Genomic DNA, 17690 nt, shown 5'->3' on the forward strand with positions numbered 1-17690 from the left:
GTGTAGCCAAGATATTGTTCAAGAACAACATTCTGACCCACCACTGCTGCCGTGCGAAGGAAACAAAAGGGTAGAGTGATAAAGTATTCACGGGGAGGTCAAGCCAATTTCCTTCGTAAACAAGGACGGCTCTATCGTTAGTCACGAACACCCGAGGGCGAGGTTCAACTGCAGTTTGTCGTTCCCAAAAAGTACCGCCAAGCAGTGTTAGAGTGAGGGTCATGGTTCAGCCTCAGGAGGTAACATGGGAAAAAGGAAGACCCAGGGCCATATCCGAGCTGACTATTTCTGGCCAGGGATGGGAAGAGAAATAGATAGTTTTGTGCGTTCCTGGAATGTGTGTCCACATACCACTAATCAGTGACATGTCCTTCCTGCGCCGTTTGAAACCACACCCGTAATCTCTGAGTCAGTTGATAACGTAGGTGCAGACCTGATGTCCCGCCTACTAACTGCTGACTAACACTGGCAACTGTTGTATGCTGGGTTCCGTAAGATAGGCGTTCTGAGAGATTTGAGTAATCCAAGGACCAGCCTGGTTCCCAGTTAAAAGTGTAGACCTGACGTCTCACCCATTGGCCCCACAGCACACAGTATGTCCAGGGCCTGTACACCCGAAAGCACTAATCTCTCCCCCCTGTTAGCCGGAGTCTCGGCCAGTGAGCGACCAGGCGATCGAACACCCCACATCCACCGTCCCTACCCCAACCCCAAAGCGTTGTTGGATATATGTGGGACGGCCCGACCTGGTGATACAATATGTCAGGACTGTTTTTATATACAATCAGAACCAGTGTAGGTAAGTATATAAAGGCAATTAATGTGTAATACTATGCTGGTATCCACAACATACGAAAAAGGCACGAAAATAAAAGAAGACATACGACGTATTGTGTTAGTGACTATATACTTACATACTATATTATAATGTAACTACAGATAAATATAGTATAGCATTTGATGATAGATGTGATGTTTCTTATACATTCTCACTCCCACCTCCACCACCCTTCTCTCTGATTTGCTGTCTCCACCAAACGCCTCTCATACCCTCTCATCCCCCATCCCCACCCATTCTTAACCAACATGATGAAATGATTTGTAAAGTATTAATCATATTGTATTATCACACGTTTCTGCATTATCACCAACAAATAAAAAACATACAATACTCCGGTATACCTGCCAACCATTTCATCCTGTTGTAAGGTGTTACATGACATACACTCTGCAAGTTGGACCTTGTGTTACAATGACATACGGTTGTTTATCGTTAACACAGGTTGTGTGGTTTTGGACGTCCATTAATCCATATGAGGGTGGTAATTCAAGCCTTACATTATAAACTCGTAAGGATTATGTTCCTGTCATTATTGGATGAACGAAACGAATCAGGGATCGGCTCTGATGAACCACGAACTCTGCTTTAACACAACAGTGACACAATGTCGTTATGTATACGATTGACCCACATTTAGTCATATACATAATGACACTGTGTCACTGTTGTGACAAGTGGTCGGAATATTTTCGTTAAAACAGAGTTCGTGGTTCATCAGAGCCGATCCCTGATACGTTTCGTTCATCCAATAATGACAGGAACATAATCCTTACGAGTTTATAATGTAAGGCTTAAATTTCCACGCTCATATGGATTAATGGACGTCCAAAACCACACAACCTGTGTTAACGATAAACAACCGTATGTCATTGTAACACAAGGTCCAACTTGCAGAGTGTATGTCATGTAACACCTTATAACAGGATGAAATGGTTGGCAGGTATACCGGAGTATTGTATGTTTTTTATTTGTTGGTGATAATGCAGACGCGTGTGATAATACAATATGATTAATACTTTACAGATCATTTCATCATTATCTTTATGTTGGTTAAGAATGGGTGGGGATGGGGGATGAAAGGGTATGAGAGGCGTTTGGTGGAGACAGCAAATCAGAGAGAAGGGTGATGGAGGTGGGAGTGAGAATGTATAAGAAACGACATCACATCTTTCATCAGATGCTATACTATATTTATCTGTAGTTACATTATAATATAGTATGTAAGCATATAGTCACTAACACAATACGTCGTATGTCTTCTTTCGTTTTCGTGCCTTTTTCGTATGTTGTGGATACCAGCATAGTATTACACATTAATTGCCTTTATATACTTACCCGTACTGGTTCTAATTGTATATAAAAAGTCATGACACATTGTAACATCACCAGCTCTGGCCGTCCCACATATATCCAACAACGCTTTGGGGTTGGGGTAGGGACGGTGGATGTGGGGTGTTCGATCGCCTGGTCGCTCACTGGCCGCGACTCCGGCTAACAGGGGGGAGAGATTAGTGCTTTCGGGTGTACATACATATGTACCGTAAGTTAAGGGGGAAGTTTGATAACCCTGCAGAGACAGTCCGAGGCTCTGTATGAATTACCTTGTGGAACGTCTCGAGCTGTGGGCCTCTCTGAGGGTTCCCGGAGAATGCACAATATCCAAATGAGTGTTCACACCCACAATGGGTGTTAAAATGTGACCTGCCCGAGATTACTTAGGGATTCTCAGCTTACTGTTATTAGTTGCAAGTGTAGAGTTAGGTTAACCAGTAAACTGCACGTTCTAAGAGATTATAGATTTTCAAGAACTGACACGTTTCCTGGTTAATGTTAGGTTAATAAGTAAACTGCCCGTTCTAAGAGATTTGAGCAATTCAAGAACTGACACGTTTCCTGGTTAATAAGTTAGCAAGGGTCCTGAGAGATTTGTCAATCCTAAGACTACGTTTTCTGGTTAATAATGACATAGGTATTGAATGCAAGGCAGAGAGAGAGAAATGACACTTTTGATGCTCCACCTTGATTCCTTTCGCAGGTGCAGCTGGCGGGTGCAGCATTGACGTGCAGCACAGCCGGTCGTCCCTGTCACATACTGCCCCCTCTTCTCCTCTGTCTCGTCGTCGTTATCTAATATTAATTTCTATTACATGAATTTACATGTAGGTACAGTTACACCACAACTGTCACACCTACACCATGTATTACATACATCAAGCTACATAACAATTAGTTGTTAATGTAAATGTAGCGAACTTTTCACTCAGTTTGACCTGAATACAGGATTTTTCACTGCCTTCACGGAGTTTTTCCCTGAATCATCCTTCTATTAAAGTAAATATGAGGTTTTTTCGCTCACTGGCGACTGTGACTTTCTCCTGTAGCAGGATAGCACATACACGCCACAGTGTGAATCTTGTGTGACTGAGTTAGGATTTATATGTATGTATATTGAAATTTTTTTCCAGAGAAAAAAATTTCATTTTTGATGGGGAGTAATGTCACGAGTTCGCGCGATTAAGTATTTGAATAAACTCATGACTTTAACTTTGGTGAGAAACCGCGAATTCTAGTGGAATCCCAATATTTATCACTCAGTTTGACCGACACGTATTCACCCGATCGGGTATGTTTTTCAAGACATTTTTCACTATTTCATTAGTGATCGTCCTTGTGCGCGATGTTAGAACCTTCGCTGAGTGAATTGCGGGTGTGTATCACTCACACTCGTTGGCCGTTAGTAAGTGCGGCCACGACACTCGCCTCTCTCCCGCAGTTTGAATCAGACAAGATTTGAGCGCCATGGAAGCAGGTAGTATGAGTGGCAGCATCCTTCCTCAGCAACGACGCCTAGTTCCCTCCGCCGCCGTATTCCCACCTAGCGTCATTGGCGAGAGGCTCAGCTCGTGCAGCGTCCTTCCTCAGCAACGACGCCCAGTCATCCGCTTTGTCCACTTTTCTGACCAGTATTTCTTCTCGTTTTTCCTAGGTTCATGAGTTAGCTTTTGAGTGAGCGAGTGAGTGCAATCTTCTTATTTTGAATTCATTTTGAAATGTAACGTAAGTTTATTCTATTCCCTTTCTTGAGCTTAATGTAATGTAAACTCGTGTTCTATTTCTCCATAAGCTTATTCTAGTTGCAGCTCCTAGTTTGCATAAAAACTTTGTATTAATCATTACTTGAATTTAGGCCAGTCCTTTTCTATTAACTTAAATCCGTTGTGCCATCTAGGAGTTAATTGCATCAGCAAGAACTTGTTTATCATCAATAGCATTAGTTATGGATTGACAGTGGTGGAATCACTTTCTCCAGAGGCCAACAGTACTAATAAACAGCACAAGTGAGTCATTAGTCTCTGCTGTGTACTGTTGAGAGAGTTTATAAATTCTCATCCTTAGAGAATCCGTGAAGTAAGCCGGCATAAAGTAATCATTGCTTGATTTTCACAAGACGATTCATTGTCCTGTTCTTAAGTATTATTGAATAAATATTCTTTAATATTTCATACTCTTTAAAAACCCCGTGACATTTGGCGACCTCATTCCAGGATATTAACTCCTAGCTCTAAAGCTATTCACGAGATAATACTCACTCACTCATACTTAGATATTTATCATTAAAGTCTATAGGTACTATCTTACTGGTGATTATTGATTCAGTTCTATTAATTTACGTAATAGTTTTCACAGTCAGTTGTTTGTTTAATTTTCTTTCTTTACCAGTTTAATTAGATAAAACTGGTCACCACTAACCTGTGCCTATATTCTTTATTCTTGATTATTGGCATCTTTCTTTGCAATTGCAGTCAGCACTGAGTCGCTAGTTCACTTAGATTGACTTAGCATCATGTCTACCAGTGTCTATGTACAGGAAGCTAAAGATATGGGGCTAACATACCCAACTGAAGTAAAGGATTATGTCCTCTCTCGGCTTAGTCACGAGCAGCAACGGGAGAGTGATGCTCGTGAAGAGCGTAGAACCCAACGTGAACACGAGCGAGAACACCGCGAACACGAGCAAAAACAACGCGAACTCGAGTTAGAGTATGAGCGAGAACAGCGTGAGGAACGACAGAGAGAACGAGAACTTGAACGTGCTGAGAGAGTAGCACGCGAAAAACATGAACTTGAAATGTTGAAGCTCAAGCGAGATTCCTTGGCTTCAGACACATCTGGTGCAGCTGGCCCAAGCTCCACGAGCGCTATCCCTGCACATATTATGGCGACGCCACACATCAAGCTTCCCCCATACAAGGAAGGAAAGCGAATCGAGCCATACATAGCTCGTTTTGAAGACATGGCTCAACTTTACCACCTGGATGATGCAGCTAAGCGGCTTCAGTTTCTTAGCCTGTTTGAGGTCCCTGCCTTCGATATTCTCCAAAGAATTCGTTTAGGAAATCTCACGTATGAGATGCTGAAGGCCACACTTGTCAAAGCGTACGGTCTCACAGTTGACTACGCCAAGAGTCAGTTCATGAGGGCACGTTTACAGCAAAAAGAGACTGCCGTTCAGTTTCTTGACCGGCTTACTGCTTACGTAAATGACTGGATGGAGAAAGATGAATCTCCTTCCACGCGTGAGGTGATAATTGACCTTATGCTGCGCACGCAGCTAGAAAAGTCGTGACCTACTGAACTTATGGCTCAGCTTAAGATCTGCCTGGTGGGAGATGCCAGCCAAATGGTGAAGAAGGCTGATGCATTTTTCACTGCATACGGGTACCAAACTCGCAAGCAGCATACATGGAACAGGAAAGCTGATAAATCTGGGAAACCGTCTCAGACTGTACCACAGCTACAAGGCCGTTCTCAGGATAATGGCCAAGGTCCAAAACCACAGAGGAAGGACAAGGGGCAAAACACTCAGAAACCTGAGTAGAAGAGGTACAACAAGTACCCCAATCAGCAGCATTATCAGCAACGCAACTGACCGACGGGACAAACCTTTTCAGCACCAGCCCCAGTGTATCAGAGGCAGGAGGCGAACGCAGCCTTCATTCCTCAGCAGCAGCATGGTGGTGTTGTGCCTCGCAGTATGGGTACTTCCCCACAGTTCACTAGTCCCACAGCGACAGTGAACCCTCCTCCACAGATGGCCAATGCTCCATCTCCCCAGGCAGTGAGTACGACCCCTCAAGCATCTAGTTCTCAAGGCACCATGTTTGCCGCATCATTTACTCAGCATCCTAATCAGTGGCTAGCTGCTTCCTCCCACAAGTGACAGTGCCTTCCTTGTTCAGCCAGGGTTTGGGGAAACATTCCTGTGAAGGTCCTGAGAGACAATGGTTCCTCAGGTTGCTCTGTCAAGCAGAGTCTAGTTCGGCCTGAAGAGTACACACGTCGACAGATCCAAGCTAACCTTATTGATGGTTGACTGAGATTGTTCCCTGAGGCACATATCCATGTGGCATCTCCATTTTACATTGGTACGACAGTCGTCGTTGTCATGCCAGAACCTTTATTTGACCTTATCATAGGCAATATTCCCGGTGCCAAGGATAGTTGCACTGAAGATGACCATACTCAGACTTCAGCCGCAATAACACGAGCCATCACTGAGGTTCCAAACTGTGTCACCCCTGTGACCATTGAGTCGCCACAAGATCTCATGTGTAGCCAAGATATTGTTCAAGAACAACATTCTGACCCACCACTGCTGCCGTGCGAAGGAAACAAAAGGGTAGAGTGATAAAGTATGCACGGGGAGGTCAAGCCAAGTTCCATCGTAAACAAGGACGGCTCTACCGTTAGTCACCAACACCCGAGGGCGACGTTCAACTGCAGTTTGTCGTTCCCAAAAAGTACCGCCAAGCAGTGTTAGAATGAGGGCCATGGTTCAGCCTCAGGAGGTAACATGGGCAAAAGGAAGACCCAGGGCCATATCCGAGCTGACTTTTTCTGGCCAGGGATGGGAAGAGAAATAGATAGTTTTGTGCGTTCCTGGAATGTGTGTCCACATACCACTAATCTGGGACATGTCCTTCCTGCGCCGTTTGAAACCACACCCGTAATCTCTGAGTCAGTTGATAACGTAGGTGCAGACCTGATGTCCCGCCTACTAACTGCTGACTAACACTGGCAACTGTTGTATGCTGGGTTTCGTAAGATAGGCGTTCTCAGAGATTTGAGTAATCCAAGGACCAGCCTGGTTCCCAGTTAAAAGTGTAGACCTGACGTCTCACCCATTGGCCCCACAGCACACAGTATGTCCAGGGCCTGTACATACATATGTACCGTAAGTTAAGGGGGAAGTTGGATAACCCTGCAGAGACAGTCCGAGGCTGTGTTTGAATTACCTTGTGGAACGTCTCGAGCTGTGGGCCTCTCTGAGGGTTCCCGGAGAATGCACAATATCCAAATGAGTGTTCACACCCACAATGGGTGTTAAAATGTGACCTGCCCGAGATTACTTAGGGATTCTCAGCTTACTGTTATTAGTTGCAAGTGTAGAGTTAGGTTAACCAGTAAACTGCACGTTCTAAGAGATTTGAGATTTTCAAGAACTGACACGTTTCCTGGTTAATGTTTGGTTAATAAGTAAACTGCCCGTTCTAAGAGATTTGAGCAATTCAAGAACTGACACTTTTCCTGGTTAATAAGTTAGCAAGGGTCCTGAGAGATTTGTTAATCCTAAGACTACGTTTTCTGGTTAATAATGACATAGGTATTGATTGCAAGCCAGAGAGAGAGAAATGACACTTTTGATGCTCCACCTTGATTCCTTTCGCAGGTGCAGCTGGCGGGTGCAGCATTGACGTGCAGCACAGCCGGTCGTCCCTGTCACATACTGCCCCCTCTTCTCCTCTGTCTCGTCGTCGTTATCTAATATTAATTTCTATTACATGAATTTACATGTAGGTACAGTTACACCACAACTGTCACACCTACACCATGTATTACATACATCAAGCTACATAACAATTAGTTGTTAATGTAAATGTAGCGAACTTTTCACTCAGTATGAACTGAATACAGGATTTTTCACTGCCGTCACGGAGTTTTTTCCTGAATCTTCCTTCTGTTAAAGTAAATATGAGGTTTTTTCGCTCACTGGCGACTGTGACTTTCTCCTATAGCAGGATAGCACATACACACCACAGTGTGAATCTTGTGTGACAGAGTTAGGATTTATATGTATGTATATTGAAATTTTTTGCCGGAGAAAAAAATTTCATTTTTGATGGGGCGTAATGTCACGAGTTGGTGCGATTAAGTACTTGAATAAACTCGTGACATTAATTTTGGTGGGAAACTGCGAATTCTAGGGGAATCCCAATATTTATCACTCAGTTTGACCGCCACGTATTCACCCGATCGGGAGTGTTTTTCAGGACATTTTTCATTATTTCATGTGACCGTTCTTGTTCGCAATGTTAGCACCTTCGCTGAGTGAATTGCGGGTGTGTATCACTCACACTCGTTGGCCGTTAGCAAGTGCGGCCACGACACTCGCCTCTCTCCCACAATTTGAATCAGTCAAGATTTGAGCGCCGTCGAAGCAGGTAGTGTGAGTGGCAGCATCCTTCCTCAGCAACGACGCCTAGTTCCTTCCGCCGCCGTATTCCCACCTAGCGTCATTGTCGAGAGGCTCAGCTCGTGCAGCGTCCTTCCTCAACAACGACGCCAAGTCATCCGCTTTGTCCCCTTCTCTGACCAGTATTTCTTCTAGCTTTTCCTAGTTTCATGAGTTAGCTTTTGAGTGAGCGAGTGAGGGCAATCTTCTTATTTTGAATTCATTTTGAAATGTAACAAGTTTATTCTATTGTAATCAGTAAATTTAACAGTTCCCTTTCTTGAGCTTAATGTAATGTAAACTCGTGTTTTATTTCTCCATAAGCTTATTCTAGTTGCAGCTCCTAGTTTGCATAAAAGCTTTGTATTAATCATAACTGGTACTTAGGCCAGTGCTTTTCTATTAACTTAAATCCGTTGTGCCATCTAGGAGTTAACTGCATCAGCAAGAACTTGTTTAACATTAATAGCATTAGTTATGGATTGTCAGGGGTGGAATCACTTTCTCCAGAGGCCAACAGTACTAATAAACAGCACGAGTGAGTCATTAGTCTCTGCTGAGTACTGTTGATAAAGTTTATATATTCTCGTCCTTAGAGAATCGGTGAAGTAAGCCTGAAAAAGGAATCATTGCTTGATTTTCACAAGACAATTCATTGTCCTGTTCTTAAGTATTATTGAATAAAAATTCTTTAATATTTCAAACTCTTTAAAAACCCCGTGACATTTGGCCACCTCATTCCAGGATATTAACTCCTAGCTCTAAAGCTATTCACGAGATTATACTCACTCTCTCATAATTAGCTATTTATCATTAAAGTCTATAGGTACTATCTTACTGGTGATTATTGATTCAGTTCTATTAATTTACGTAATAGTTTTCACAGTCAGTTGTTTGTTTAACTTTCTTTCTTTACCAGTTTAATTAGATAAAACTGGTCACCTCTAACCTGTGCCTATATTCTTTATTCTTGATTATTGGCATCTTTCTTTCCAATTGCAGTCAGCACTGAGTCGCTAGTTCACTTAGATTGACTTAGCATCATGTCTACCAGCGTCTATGTACAGGAAGCTAAAGATATGGGGCTAACAGACCCAACTGAAGTAAAGGATTATGTCCTCTCTCGGCTTAGTCACGAGCAGCAATGCGAGAGTGATGCTCGCGAAGAGCGTAGAACCCAACGTGAACACGAGCGAGAACAGCGACAACACGAGCAAGAACAACGCGAACTCGAGTTAGAGTATGAGCGAGAACAGCGTGAGGAACGACAGAGAGAACGAGAACATGAACGTGCCGAGCGAGTAGCACGCGAAAAACATGAGCTTGAAATGTTGAAGCTCAAGCGAGATTCCTTGGCTTCAGACACATCTGGTGCAGCTGGCCCAAGCTCCACGAGCGCTATTCCTGCACATATTATGGCGACGCCACACATCAAGCTTCCCCCATACAAGGAAGGGAAGCAAATCGAGCCATACATAGCTCGTTTTGAAGACAAGGCTCAACTTTACCACCTGGATGATGCAGCTAAGCGGCTTCAGTTTCTTAGCCTTTTTGAGGTCCCTGCCTTCGATATTCTCCACAGAATTCGTTTAGAAAATCTCACGTATGAGATGCTGAAGGCCACACTTGTCAAAGCGTACGGTCTCACAGTTGACTACGCCAAGAGTCAGTTCATGAGGGCACGTTTACAGCAAAAAGAGACTGCCGTTCAGTTTCTTGACCGGCTTACTGCTTACGTAAATGACTGGATGGAGAAAGATGAATCTCCTTCCACGTGGGAGGGGATAATTGACCTTATGCTGCGCACGCAGCTAGAAAAGTCGTGACCTACTGAACTTATGGCTCAGCTTAAGATCTGCCTGGTGGGAGATGCCAGCCAAATGGTGAAGAAGGCTGATGCATTTTTCACTGCATACGGGTTCCAAACTCGCAAGCAGCATACATGGAACAGGAAAGCTGATAAATCTGGGAAACCGTCTCAGACTGTACCACAGCTACAAGGCCGTTCTCAGGATAATGGCCAAGGTCCAAAACCACAGAGGAAGGACAAGGGGCAAAACACTCAGAAACCTGAGTAGAAGAGGTACAACAAGTACCCCAATCAGCAGCATTATCAGCAACGCAACTGACCGAAGGGACAAACCTTTTCAGCACCAGCCCCAGTGTATCAGAGGCAGGAGGCGAACGCAGCCTTCATTCCTCAGCAGCAGCATGGTGGTGTTGTGCCTCGCAGTATGGGTACTTCCCCACAGTTCACTAGTCCCACAGCGACAGTGAACCCTCCTCCTCAGATGGCCAATGCTCCATCTCCCCAGGCAGTGAGTACGACCCCTCAAACATCTAGTTCTCAAGGCACCATGTTTGCCGCATCATTAACTCAGCATCCTAATCAGTGGCTAGCTGCTTCCTCCCACAAGTGACAGTGCCTTCCTTGTTCAGCCAGGGTTTGGGGAAACATTCCTGTGAAGGTCCTGAGAGACAATGGTTCCTCAGGTTGCTCTGTCAAGCAGAGTCTAGTTCGGCCTGAAGAGTACACAGGTCGACAGATCCAGGCTAACCTTATTGATGGTTCAGTGAGATTGTTCCCTGAGGCACATATGCATGTGGCATCTCCATTATACATTGGTACGACAGTCGTAGTTGTCATGCCAGAACCTTTATTTGACCTTATCATAGGCAATATTCCCGGTGCCAAGGATAGTTGCACTGAAGATGACCATACTCAGACTTCAGCCGCAGTAACACGAGCCATCACTGAGGTTCCAAACTGTGTCACCCCTGTGACCATTGAGCCGCCACAAGATCTCATGTGTAGCCAAGATATTGTTCAAGAACAACATTCTGACCCACCACTGCTGCCGTGCGAAGGAAACAAAAGGGTAGAGTGATAAAGTATGCACGGGGAGGTCAAGCCAAGTTCCTTCGTAAACAAGGACGGCTCTACCGTTAGTCACGAACACCCGAGGGCGAGGTTCAACTGCAGTTTGTCGTTCCCAAAAAGTACCGCCAAGCATTGTTAGAATCAGGGTCATGGTTCAGCCTCAGGAGGTAACATGGGAAAAAGGAAGACCCAGGGCCATATCCGAGCTGACTTTTTCTGGCCAGGGATGGGAAGAGAAATAGATAGTTTTGTGCGTTCCTGGAATGTGTGTCCACATACCACTAATCTGGGACATGTCCTTCCTGCGCCGTTTGAAACCACACCCGTAATCTCTGAGTCAGTTGATAACGTAGGTGCAGACCTGATGTCCCGCCTACTAACTGCTGACTAACACTGGCAACTGTTGTATGCTGGGTTCCGTAAGATAGGCGTTCTCAGAGATTTGAGTAATCCAAGGACCAGCCTGGTTCCCAGTTAAAAGTGTAGACCTGACATCTCACCCATTGGCCCCACAGCACACAGTATGTCCAGGGCCTGTACATACATATGTACCGTAAGTTAAGGGGGAAGTTGGATAACCCTGCAGAGACAGTCCGAGGCTGTGTTTGAATTGCCTTGTGGAACGTCTCGAGCTGTGGGCCTCTCTGAGGGTTCCCGGAGAATGCACAATATCCAAATGAGTGTTCACACCCACAATGGGTGTTAAAATGTGACCTGCCCGAGATTACTTAGGGATTCTCAGCTTACTGTTATTAGTTGCAAGTGTAGAGTTAGGTTAACCAGTAAACTGCACGTTCTAAGAGATTTGAGATTTTCAAGAACTGACACGTTTCCTGGTTAATGTTAGGTTACTAAGTAAACTGCCCGTTCTAAGAGATTTGAGCAATTCAAGAACTGACACGTTTCCTGGTTAATAAGTTAGCAAGGATCCTGAGAGATTTGTCAATCCTAAGACTACGTTTTCTGGTAAAAAATGACATAGGTATTGATTGCAAAGCAGAGAGAGAGAAATGACACTTTTGATGCTCCACCTTGATTCCTTTCGCAGGTGCAGCTGGCGGGTGCAGCATTGACGTGCAGCACAGCCGGTCGTCCCTGTCACATACTGCCCCCTCTTCTCCTCTGTCTCGTCGTCGTTATCTAATATTAATTTCTATTACATGAATTTACATGTAGGTACAGTTACACCACAACTGTCACACCTACACCATGTATTACATACATCAAGCTACATAACAATTAGTTGTTAATGTAAATGTAGCGAACTTTTCACTCAGTTTGACCCGAATACAGGATTTTTCACTGCCGTCACGGAGATTTTCCCTGAATCTTCCTTCTGTTAAAGTAAATATGAGGTTTTTTCGCTCACTGGCGACTGTGACTTTCTCCTGTAGCAGGATAGCACATACACACCACATTGTGAATCTTGTGTGACTGAGTTAGGATTTATATGTATGTATATTGAAATTTTTTTCCAGAGAAAAAAATTTCATTTTTGATGGGGAGTAATGTCACGAGTTCGCGCGATTAAGTATTTGAATAAACTCATGACTTTAACTTTGGTGGGAAACCGCGAATTCTAGTGGAATCCCAATATTTATCACTCAGTTAGACCGACACGTATTCACCCGATCGGGTATGTTTTTCAAGACATTTCTCACTATTTCATTAGTGATCGTCCTTGTGCGCGATGTTAGCACCTTCGTTGAGTGAATTGCGGGTGTGTATCACTCACACTCGTTGGCCGTTAGTAAGTGCGGCCACGACACTCGCCTCTCTCCCGAAGTTTGAATCAGTCAAGATTTGAGCGCCATGGAAGCAGGTAGTATGAGTGGCAGCATCCTTCCTCAGCAACGACGCCTAGTTCCCTCCGCCGCCGTATTCCCACCTAGCGTCATTGGCGAGAGGCTCAGCTCGTGCAGCGTCCTTCCTCAGCAACGACGCCCAGTCATCCGCTTTGTCCACTTTTCTGACCAGTATTTCTTCTCGTTTTTCCTAGGTTCATGGGTTAGCTTTTGAGTGAGCGAGTGAGTGCAATCTTCTTATTTTGAATTCATTTTGAAATGTAACGTAAGTTTATTCTATTCCCTTTCTTGAGCTTAATGTAATGTAAACTCGTATTTTATTTTTCCATAAGCTTATTCTAGTTGCAGCTCCTAGTTTGCATAAAAACTTTGTATTAATCATAACTTGTACTTAGGCCAGTCCTTTTCTATTAACTTAAATCCGTTGTGCCATCTAGGAGTTAATTGCATCAGCAAGAACTTGTTTATCATCAATAGCATTAGTTATGGATTGACAGTGGTGGAATCACTTTCTCCAGAGGCCAACAGTACTAATAAACAGCACAAGTGAGTCATTAGTCTCTGCTGTGTACTGTTGAGAGAGTTTATAAATTCTCATCCTTAGAGAATCCGTGAAGTAAGCCGGCATAAAGTAATCATTGCTTGATTTTCACAAGACGATTCATTGTCCTGTTCTTAAGTATTATTGAATAAATATTCTTTAATATTTCATACTCTTTAAAAACCCCGTGACATTTGGCGACCTCATTCCAGGATATTAACTCCTAGCTCTAAAGCTATTCACGAGATAATACTCACTCACTCATACTTAGATATTTATCATTAAAGTCTATAGGTACTATCTTACTGGTGATTATTGATTCAGTTCTATTAATTTACGTAATAGTTTTCACAGTCAGTTGTTTGTTTAATTTTCTTTCTTTACCGGTTTAATTAGATAAAACTGGTCACCACTAACCTGTGCCTATATTCTTTATTCTTGATTATTGGCATCTTTCTTTGCAATTGCAGTCAGCACTGAGTCGCTAGTTCACTTAGATTGACTTAGCATCATGTCTACCAGTGTCTATGTACAGGAAGCTAAAGATATGGGGCTAACATACCCAACTGAAGTAAAGGATTATGTCCTCTCTCGGCTTAGTCACGAGCAGCAACGGGAGAGTGATGCTCGTGAAGAGCGTAGAACCCAACGTGAACACGAGCGAGAACACCGCGAACACGAGCAAAAACAACGCGAACTCGAGTTAGAGTATGAGCGAGAACAGCGTGAGGAACGACAGAGAGAACGAGAACTTGAACGTGCTGAGAGAGTAGCACGCGAAAAACATGAACTTGAAATGTTGAAGCTCAAGCGAGATTCCTTGGCTTCAGACACATCTGGTGCAGCTGGCCCAAGCTCCACGAGCGCTATCCCTGCACATATTATGGCGACGCCACACATCAAGCTTCCCCCATACAAGGAAGGAAAGCGAATCGAGCCATACATAGCTCGTTTTGAAGACATGGCTCAACTTTACCACCTGGATGATGCAGCTAAGCGGCTTCAGTTTCTTAGCCTGTTTGAGGTCCCTGCCTTCGATATTCTCCACAGAATTCGTTTAGAAAATCTCACGTATGAGATGCTGAAGGCCACACTTGTCAAAGCGTACGGTCTCACAGTTGACTACGCCAAGAGTCAGTTCATGAGGGCACGTTTACAGCAAAAAGAGACTGCCGTTCAGTTTCTTGACCGGCTTACTGCTTACGTAAATGACTGGATGGAGAAAGATGAATCTCCTTCCACGCGTGAGGTGATAATTGACCTTATGCTGCGCACGCAGCTAGAAAAGTCGTGACCTACTGAACTTATGGCTCAGCTTAAGATCTGCCTGGTGGGAGATGCCAGCCAAATGGTGAAGAAGGCTGATGCATTTTTCACTGCATACGGGTACCAAACTCGCAAGCAGCATACATGGAACAGGAAAGCTGATAAATCTGGGAAACCGTCTCAGACTGTACCACAGCTACAAGGCCGTTCTCAGGATAATGGCCAAGGTCCAAAACCACAGAGGAAGGACAAGGGGCAAAACACTCAGAAACCTGAGTAGAAGAGGTACAACAAGTACCCCAATCAGCAGCATTATCAGCAACGCAACTGACCGAAGGGACAAACCTTTTCAGCACCAGCCCCAGTGTATCAGAGGCAGGAGGCGAACGCAGCCTTCATTTTTCAGCAGCAGCACGCTGGTGTTGTGCCTCGCAGTATGGGTACTTCCCCACAGTTCACTAGTCCCACAGCGACAGTGAACCCTCCTCCACAGATGGCCAATGCTCCATCTCCCCAGGCAGTGAGTACGACCCCTCAAGCATCTAGTTCTCAAGGCACCATGTTTGCCGCATCATTTACTCAGCATCCTAATCAGTGGCTAGCTGCTTCCTCCCACAAGTGACAGTGCCTTCCTTGTTCAGCCAGGGTTTGGGGAAACATTCCTGTGAAGGTCCTGAGAGACAATGATTCCTCAGGTTGCTCAGTCAAGCAGAGTCTAGTTCGGCCTGAAGAGTACACAGGTCGACAGATCCAGGCTAACCTTATTGATGGTTCACTGAGATTGTTCCCTGAGGCACATATGCATGTGGCATCTCCATTTTATATTGGTACGACAGTCGTCGTTGTCATGCCAGAACCTTTATTTGACCTTATCATAGGCAATATTCCCGGTGCCAAGGATAGTTGCACTGAAGGTGACCATACTCAGACTTCAGCCGCAGTAACACGAGCCATCACTGAGGTTCCAAACTGTGTCACCCCTGTGACCATTGAGTCGCCACAAGATCTCATGTGTAGCCAAGATATTGTTCAAGAACAACATTCTGACCCACCACTGCTGCCGTGCGAAGGAAACAAAAGGGTAGAGTGATAAAGTATTCACGGGGAGGTCAAGCCAATTTCCTTCGTAAACAAGGACGGCTCTATCGTTAGTCACGAACACCCGAGGGCGAGGTTCAACTGCAGTTTGTCGTTCCCAAAAAGTACCGCCAAGCAGTGTTAGAGTGAGGGTCATGGTTCAGCCTCAGGAGGTAACATGGGAAAAAGGAAGACCCAGGGCCATATCCGAGCTGACTATTTCTGGCCAGGGATGGGAAGAGAAATAGATAGTTTTGTGCGTTCCTGGAATGTGTGTCCACATACCACTAATCAGTGACATGTCCTTCCTGCGCCGTTTGAAACCACACCCGTAATCTCTGAGTCAGTTGATAACGTAGGTGCAGACCTGATGTCCCGCCTACTAACTGCTGACTAACACTGGCAACTGTTGTATGCTGGGTTCCGTAAGATAGGCGTTCTCAGAGATTTGAGTAATCCAAGGACCAGCCTGGTTCCCAGTTAAAAGTGTAGACCTGACGTCTCACCCATTGGCCCCACAGCACACAGTATGTCCAGGGCCTGTACACCCGAAAGCACTAATCTCTCCCCCCTGTTAGCCGGAGTCTCGGCCAGTGAGCGACCAGGCGATCGAACACCCCACATCCACCGTCCCTACCCCAACCCCAAAGCGTTGTTGGATATATGTGGGACGGCCCGACCTGGTGATACAATATGTCAGGACTGTTTTTATATACAATCAGAACCAGTGTAGGTAAGTATGTAAAGGCAATTAATGGGTAATACTATGCTGGTATCCACAACATACGAACAAGGCACGAAAATAAAAGAGGACATACGACGTATTGTGTTAGTGACTATATACTTACATACTATATTATAATGTAACTACAGATAAATATAGTATAGCATTTGATGATAGATGTGATATTTCTTATACATTCTCACTCCCACCTCCACCACCCTTCTCTCTGATTTGCTGTCTCCACCAAACGCCTCTCATACCCTCTCATCCCACATCCCCACCCATTCTTAACCAACATGAAATGATTTGTAAAGTATTAATCATATTGTATTATCACACGTTTCTGCATTATCACCAACAAATAAAAAACATACAATACTCCGGTATACCTGCCAACCATTTCATCCTGTTGTAAGGTGTTACATGACATACACTCTGCAAGTTGGACCTTGTGTTACAATGACATACGGTTGTTTATCGTTAACACAGGTTGTGTGGTTTTGGACGTCCATTAATCCATATGAGGGTGGTAACTCAAGCCTTACATTATAAACTCGTAAGGATTATGTTCCTGTCATTATTGGATGAACGAAACGAATCAGGGATCGGCTCTGATGAACCACGAACTCTGCTTTAACACAACAGTGACACAATGTCGTTATGTATACGATTGACCCACATTTAGTCATATACATAATGACACTGTGTCACTGTTGTGACAAGTGGTCGGAATATTTTCGTTAAAACAGAGTTCGTGGTTCATCAGAGCCGATGCCTGATACGTTTCGTTCATCCAATAATGACAGGAACATAATCCTTACGAGTTTATAATGTAAGGCTTAAATTTCCACGCTCATATGGATTAATGGACGTCCAAAACCACACAACCTGTGTTAACGATAAACAACCGTATGTCATTGTAACACAAGGTCCAACTTGCAGAGTGTATGTCATGTAACACCTTATAACAGGATGAAATGGTTGGCAGGTATACCAGAGTATTGTATGTTTTTTATTTGTTGGTGATAATGCAGAAACGTGT

This window comes from Coenobita brevimanus, chromosome 88 (assembly GCF_032717465.1).
Source record: "Coenobita brevimanus isolate Jiangsu-jjx chromosome 88, ASM3271746v2, whole genome shotgun sequence".
In the NCBI taxonomy this organism is placed as follows: domain Eukaryota; kingdom Metazoa; phylum Arthropoda; class Malacostraca; order Decapoda; family Coenobitidae; genus Coenobita; species Coenobita brevimanus.